Below are 6,945 nucleotides of genomic sequence, written 5' to 3' on the forward strand. Positions count from 1 at the left end.
TTGATTTGCAAAAATAGAAGAATTAATAGAAATAGAAAGAAAGGTTCTAAAATAAGATAAGTTTCCAAAAACCAGGCACCCTTTTTGACACAAGTATTCCTTATGTTCTCAAATGGGAGTAATTACAGAACTGACTGTCACAAGATGGTACCCTGCTTATGAAAAATAAATCTCTCCCCTGAATTTAGGCAGGCTCGAGTCAATATTTCTTGCAGAAGAAATCTCTCCTTTAAGCTCAGTATATTTTCTGGAACAATGGATATTGAATTGTGTCTGTTAATATAATCACTTGACATCTACCGTTTTGTATATTTCGTGTTCCAGTGAAACCTTCTCTGTATTGCTAATGAAATAATTTTTTTATGTTCTCAATAATCATTATTCTCTTTAATGAAAAGTTAGGGCAGATCTTTCAGTCCTTACATGTGGGAATAATTTCTATTCTCACATTACTTTCTTGAGTAACTTAAGCTGACTTGAGTGAATTAAAGTTTTGTAGGGATGGCTTGTTCATAACTTAAGTGCTAATTGACATCTATTTCAGAACATGACATTCTGGAATAAACCCTACTTTAGGACATTAATGCAATTATGGTTTTTATAACAATTAGTATAATTATGTTTTGGGTAATAACTAATAAGTCATTGCAGTGGAATGTAAGGTAATGTCTCCTGCCAGCTGCCTTCAAAAATCCGCTGCCAGAGACAGTGAGAAAGATCTGTCCTGAGTCACATGGAGCATCTCCCACAAACATGATGAAATGGAAGAACAGGAGACATAATACTTCTGCCTTTTAATTTTGAGGCATGACTAATACTAGTGCTTGGAAATTTTGGAGTTCTAGTGTCACAGACAAAACAAATTGTTTCATTTCAATGCCTTTGCATCAGAAAATGAGTCAGGTCCAGTCTAATAAGTGATTAATAGCTAAAGTGAGCCGCTGGTGCTTTATTTCCAATCCCCTGCTCTGCCTCCTCTTTAACACTCAGGTAACTGTCAGAAAGGGACCCGGCTATTACAGATGACAAGGGGTAAATGCCTTCATGTTGTCCTCCAGAGGTTAAGGTTTACCAACCTCAGTTGGAAGCCACAATCTCCAATAACCATTAATCCACTAAACTCCAGTACGAGTGAACATATTTATGGCTGCAGTCACTAAAGGGTGAAATAAAGATTAGTTTTTAGTTAGGAACGCAAAGCTTTTTAGATCAATACAGACCCACTGCTGAAATCAATCTAAAGTTTGGAATTTTTAAGTAAAGATTTACTGGGCTTCCTTATACAGTTAATTTTCCAAAGGGGGAATAGTCTCAGCAATGTTACATAGTAATCAAATTGAGTAAACACTAGTCAGTTCGTAAACTGACCTCAGTTATGCGCGTAGCAAATGAGTGTACAGCAATAAAAACACCCATAATGTGGATAGTAAATTTGCCAATAAACAGGTAAAGCCAAAATGCACATATAGACTAACATGATAAAATATTAGTAGCTACATTTGCCTATTTGAAAACATAAATAATCAATAGACATTAATAATGAAGTTGTTCGTGCGTTTCTTTATTACTGTGCATATTAAGTGTTTCAATTATTTCTACTTAGTTTGATAGATAAATGTATATGCACATTTTATGCCTTGAAAAGAATATAGGATTACTCTTCAAAACAAAAGCTACTGTTTAGATGAAAGAACAAGTGGACTGGAAATACACAGCTTGTTATACCCCTCTGCTGTTCATGTTTGATGCATGTATACAATTTATTATGCAATTTCTTGAGATTTGACAAAGTAATTGTCTGGCAAACCATAGCTTTAATGATGGTTTTTCTGCTTCATACAAAAGGTCTGAAGGTAGTGTAGGAAAATGACTTAATAGATCAGTGTCTATAAATGCTGTTAATGCGTATTATATATATGTATGCAATGGTAACCCAAGTTATTTTCTGAGTTACCGCACAATATGTTGTGAGATTCCATGTGGTAAATTCGTTTTTTTGTCATCAGAGCTACTGCATGAAATCTTATACATTGAGCTGTAACTTCCAAAATAACTTGGGTCATTGCCCTAGCTTTAGTCTTGGTATCTGTTACTGGGAGTTCTTGACGGTGGACCAAGGGCTGTGAAGAAGCCTAGATGTTATAATAGCACCATGGTAGCTTAAAAAAGACAGAATTTCCATTGTTAATCCCATTTTAAAGGGCTTGTCGCTTAGCACTTAAAATCCATTCAGGTCTGAAACCAAAGTCAGGGTGCAATATATAAATTTCCTTTTAATCATATTCATTTTAAATCATTGTGGCTATTCTTGAGATAAGGAGAACAGAAATCCTAAAATTTTATTATTTTGAACACTTTTGCAGTCTTTTGTAACTAAAATATGTCTAATTTTAAAAAATGAAATTTCTCAGCAGAGGGATGTTCTTCATTTTACCTGTCTCTCTGTTTTATCATCGGTAAAGACTATTGGCTAGATTCATAGCTTGTGTGAGCAAGCACTGGGTCCACTAGGACTGTCCCTTTACATTAGCAATGAGCCTTTGTCTGCTGATGAGCTGTACTCAAATGGAGTTGAAATGGAAACCTTTTCCATTTTTCTCTAGCGTCGATTCTCAGCCCATGGATATTTGGGATGTTTATTTATAACTTGGTTTAAATTAATATGAGGCATTGGGCATAAAGGAAGATGCTATCTTGTGAGTAATAAGTACCTGAAAATCACCCAGGCAATTTGAGCTAAAGAAAAAAAAAAAAAAGAGATAAAGTTCTGTGACTGGGCTCCGACATCAAGTATCGCTTTATCCTATTTCATCTCCATTTTTTAGAATTAATTGTATCTACCCTCATACCTGCTTTTTTCCTGCCATATACAGCTCATGGATGAGGTTGTTGATAGCAGGGGGGACTAAAGTCTCCTTTTAATCCTCCGGTACAACAGAAATAGAGCTACTATTGATTTTCTCACACTCCTCATTTGGCACCATGCAAATATTTGAAAAGGTGAGGGGGGAACAATTTCCAGCTGTAAATGGTTGGCATATCCTTCACACCAAAGCAGACCACAGATAATCTTCTTGTATTCCAAGGCAATGTCACTCAGAGCCAAATACAAGGACATTTTTATTATGGGAACAAGATGCTGGCCTGACACAGCTGGCTGGTGACACATAGAGCCCTGCCAGCCATTTAGTGATGACTTCTTTTTGGTTTCTACTGCCTGGGCCAAATTTAAACCAGGAAGCTGGACACAACTGTCCACTTCGCTGAAAGGAAGAGAAACATTTCAGCAAAGGAAAAGGATTATTCTCCTGTTCCCATTTTCTCCACACTCAGGGTATCTGCTACTAAAGTTATATCTTCTCTGACAAAAAAAAAAAAAAAAAAAAAGTCCTTGTTTATCTGGGTACTTAGCTGGGTTAAGTCAGAGCCACAAGTGGGTTTCACCAAAATCACCCTCACCAACTAGTGAGGGTCAACACCAGTTAGGGGAATAAGGCTTGACCTTCACTGGCTACATAAAGTTAAAGATTACCTGGCTTTAATCTCATGAAGCTCTGTCTCAGTGTTTTGTGTCTGGGGTTTTTTTCCCTCAGCAAACTAGCTAACTTGACTTAGCAGGTTCTGACTTTTAAAATGCACTATGGAATAAGGGGTGAAGCAGCGTATTGACTATTTCACAATGGTGAATAGGTCTGGTTACTGAGCGAGCAATGATACGTGATCTCCACAGAGAGATCACCTTTTCCCCCTCTGCAGCAGAACAAGACTACTATTTAAAAACAGCCCTAGTATTTATGCAGCCAGGTCAGTTGGTGCTCTGTGTTATCTTAGAAAGATGGAGTAAAGCAAGGGGAGACCATAAACCTTAACTCGCATTTCCTTTGTCTTTTTATACTCATGTTTAACTTATGCCCCCAAAATTATGTTAATGAATAAGTATCCTGATAGTCAAAGTTAACACCACATTTTATTTTAAACTATTATTTCCTCACAAGGGAGTCGACATCCAATGAGTCCTCTCTGCTACATCCAAAGGGAGGAGACCATCTTGGGCAGTTGAAATGGAGCACTATGGGAGAGATTTCTGTCCCCACAACACTTAGATGTGATGGAGAACAAAAGTCTTTGTCAGCAGACTTTGCTTGAAAGGGAATTAAAAAATTTCTCGCAACTCTTCTCTCCCTTAAAAACTGTTAGTGCTCCCTTGGGGCTTGTGAGAGCCACGTTAAACCTATGGATTATGTATTACTTCAGTACAAAAATGTACTCAAAATCTAGCCATTGCAATTCAGCTAGTTCTTGACGTTCTGAAGCCTGCCCTTTCCCCTGTGTGTCTCAAAATGCTGCCTCAAGAAACCAAGCAACTGGGATGGAGCACTCTCCCACTTAGGGATGGCTCCTTAGAAAGTTTGACCATGACTTTAGAGCAATTGTTGTGCCATTTGCCACCAACATATCCTCCTCCTAGTTCTGCAATGAGTCTTGTGTGCACCAGGCTGGGAAAATTCAGCCAAACTGAACGGCGAATGCAGACGCATGTCCCATGTCAGGTAAGCATTCCCTTTCAAGACAGCACTTAAGAATATGCTTTAAGAAATGCTTAAATGCTTTCCTGAACAAAAATGGACTTAAGCACAAGAGAGTATCCTTTAATTGGGAGTACAGTGCAGACACAATCACTAAAGCTCGTATTATGTGCCTGAAAATCGAGTCCCAGAGCATAAGCTTTTCCAAGTGATGGTTAGAGGGTTCCTAGTTGTCGCATGGTTCTGTACAGAAGGATTTGCTTAATCCACCTTGCTTTTAGATTGCAATTTCCCCAAGCTTAGCTGCTTCTTTTAACAGTTTTGAGTTCTGCCCCCGCCCCCCCCCCCCAGTTATTTTAATAACTCTTTCAGAGGCAATACCTTATATTTTGATTTTTCAGAAGCTACTGGTTTTCTACAAACTTTATTCAAGTCATCTTGATTGCATAGCACTGCATTGAATGGGTTTTTTTTTATTTTTTATGTAGTTTACCCCATGGCCTTTTTGGGGACTGTGAGAAAAGGAAGAACAGTTTGTCTTTTGATGCTTTTAGGATCACTTATTTAGGGTCCGGTTCAGCAGCTCCCTGTCCATTCCCACCAGAGCTTTGGGTAAGCAGGGCAAAAGTCTGAATACTTAATGTGTTATATTATGACTGTTACTGAAAAAAAATCTGTTCTATATACATTCAGGCATAGAAACAATACTTCACGATATGTCTGTGTGTATAATTAAAACCAGTCAGCATTCCTGGAGGAATCTCAAAGCACTAGGCAAGCACGGATTAACCAGGACACAACCCAGGCCAATCAGAATGCCTGGACATCTCTGGGGGCAGTTGTGCCAGTCTCTAGAGGCACACGGCTGCAGCAGCCATTGGCATAGCAAGCGTAATATAACATTCAAAAATACCCAGCTGGGGATGGAGCTGGGGCAGATGTGCTCAGCAGGGCCAACGGACCACAAGCCAGGAGAGCTTTGGACTGCACTAATGAAAACTCTTTTTAGCATTTGTTAACCAAAGCACAGAGATATTAAAGGATGTACCTGGGTCAAGGTTGTTACATCTATATTATTAGACCCAAGATAACTTTTGATTTCAGATCTCTTTCCCTCCCAGCTCCTTGCAAAGCCTCACATCTCCTCGGTTTCCAGGGAAAAGGCCCCCTCAGGTAACAACAAGGCACCTGCAGGCTTTGGATGGTTCCCAGGCCCTAATCCCAAAGTGTGCAAGCCGGCGTAGGTACAATCGCTGTGTGCCAGAGGTGGGAATCCAGACATCCAGACTTGTGGGCCTTGGCTCTAACAACCACCACCACAACCTCCTGAAATCTTCCACTCCTGTCCTACTCCTGGACTGACACTGGCAATGGATGAAGTGAACAGTTCACCTGTACTCCAGCAACAGTGCGGCTCTGCTTCCAGGTCTACCTTCAGAAGTGCGAGCCTACAGACTTACACGTCAGAAACTTCAAGGTGGGTTATACAACAATGTTCAGGACGAGGAACAACATTGCTGGTAACAGCTGACACAGCTGCTGGTCATCTATTTGTATAGTACTGGTACTACAGAAAGGACCTATGGGCTCAGATCTTTCCAAACAACTAGTATGGCATGTTGCCCAACAAAAATGATCCAAGTTTACCCACAGTCTTTACCTCCCTGGAAGGCCCCCCACGAGGACTTCCCTCTCCTGTGGTGAGAGATCCCATCCATGTACATGAGTGCTGTCATCTCTGTTCTACTATCTGAAATGCAGCAGTGACAGAAACGCAGACTGTTGAGAGAGTTCAGCAGGCCAGACAATGTGCACAAAGGCAATGTCTGTGCCCCAAACAGGGGAGCCAGCTGAAGCTCTGTTTCTGACAGCAGATTCAATGACAAAGGGGCAGGTCTTCAGAATTTACACTTACTTTTGTTCTTAATAATTAAGATATGGTGCATGTAACTTGATTTCTGAGCTGTGCCAGGATACCAGTGTATATTTCAACAACAAGATCTGCAAAAAATCTGCAAAACATCAGTTGTGCAGAGAGATATTTCATATTACAAGCATAGATAACAAAGGAGTTCTAGATTTCTCTTTTTGATATAATCATTGTTATGGAAAAGTATTTACATTGCTTATTTACTGAGGTTGTTCCCTGAGATTTTAATGACAATGCCTTATACTATCTTGACGAAGGTCTCCTCTGCATGAGGACCTCTTCCTTTAATCACAAGATGTGATCTGGTTCCTTGTGCAGTATTGACCTCCCTGCTACAAGCCTCGGCAATGAGGCTCCGGTAAGTTGAGGAGTCTGCATGGATGGAGAGAGATGAGCTAAAGGAAGACAAACAAAAGTACATCTATGAACCTCTTGCTTTAAAAAGATGAAAGCATGGGACACTGCCTGCTGTTCTTTGGAAATCCTGCT

The sequence above is a fragment of the Falco rusticolus genome, chromosome 3, assembly GCF_015220075.1.
Source record: "Falco rusticolus isolate bFalRus1 chromosome 3, bFalRus1.pri, whole genome shotgun sequence".
In the NCBI taxonomy this organism is placed as follows: Eukaryota; Metazoa; Chordata; class Aves; order Falconiformes; family Falconidae; genus Falco; species Falco rusticolus.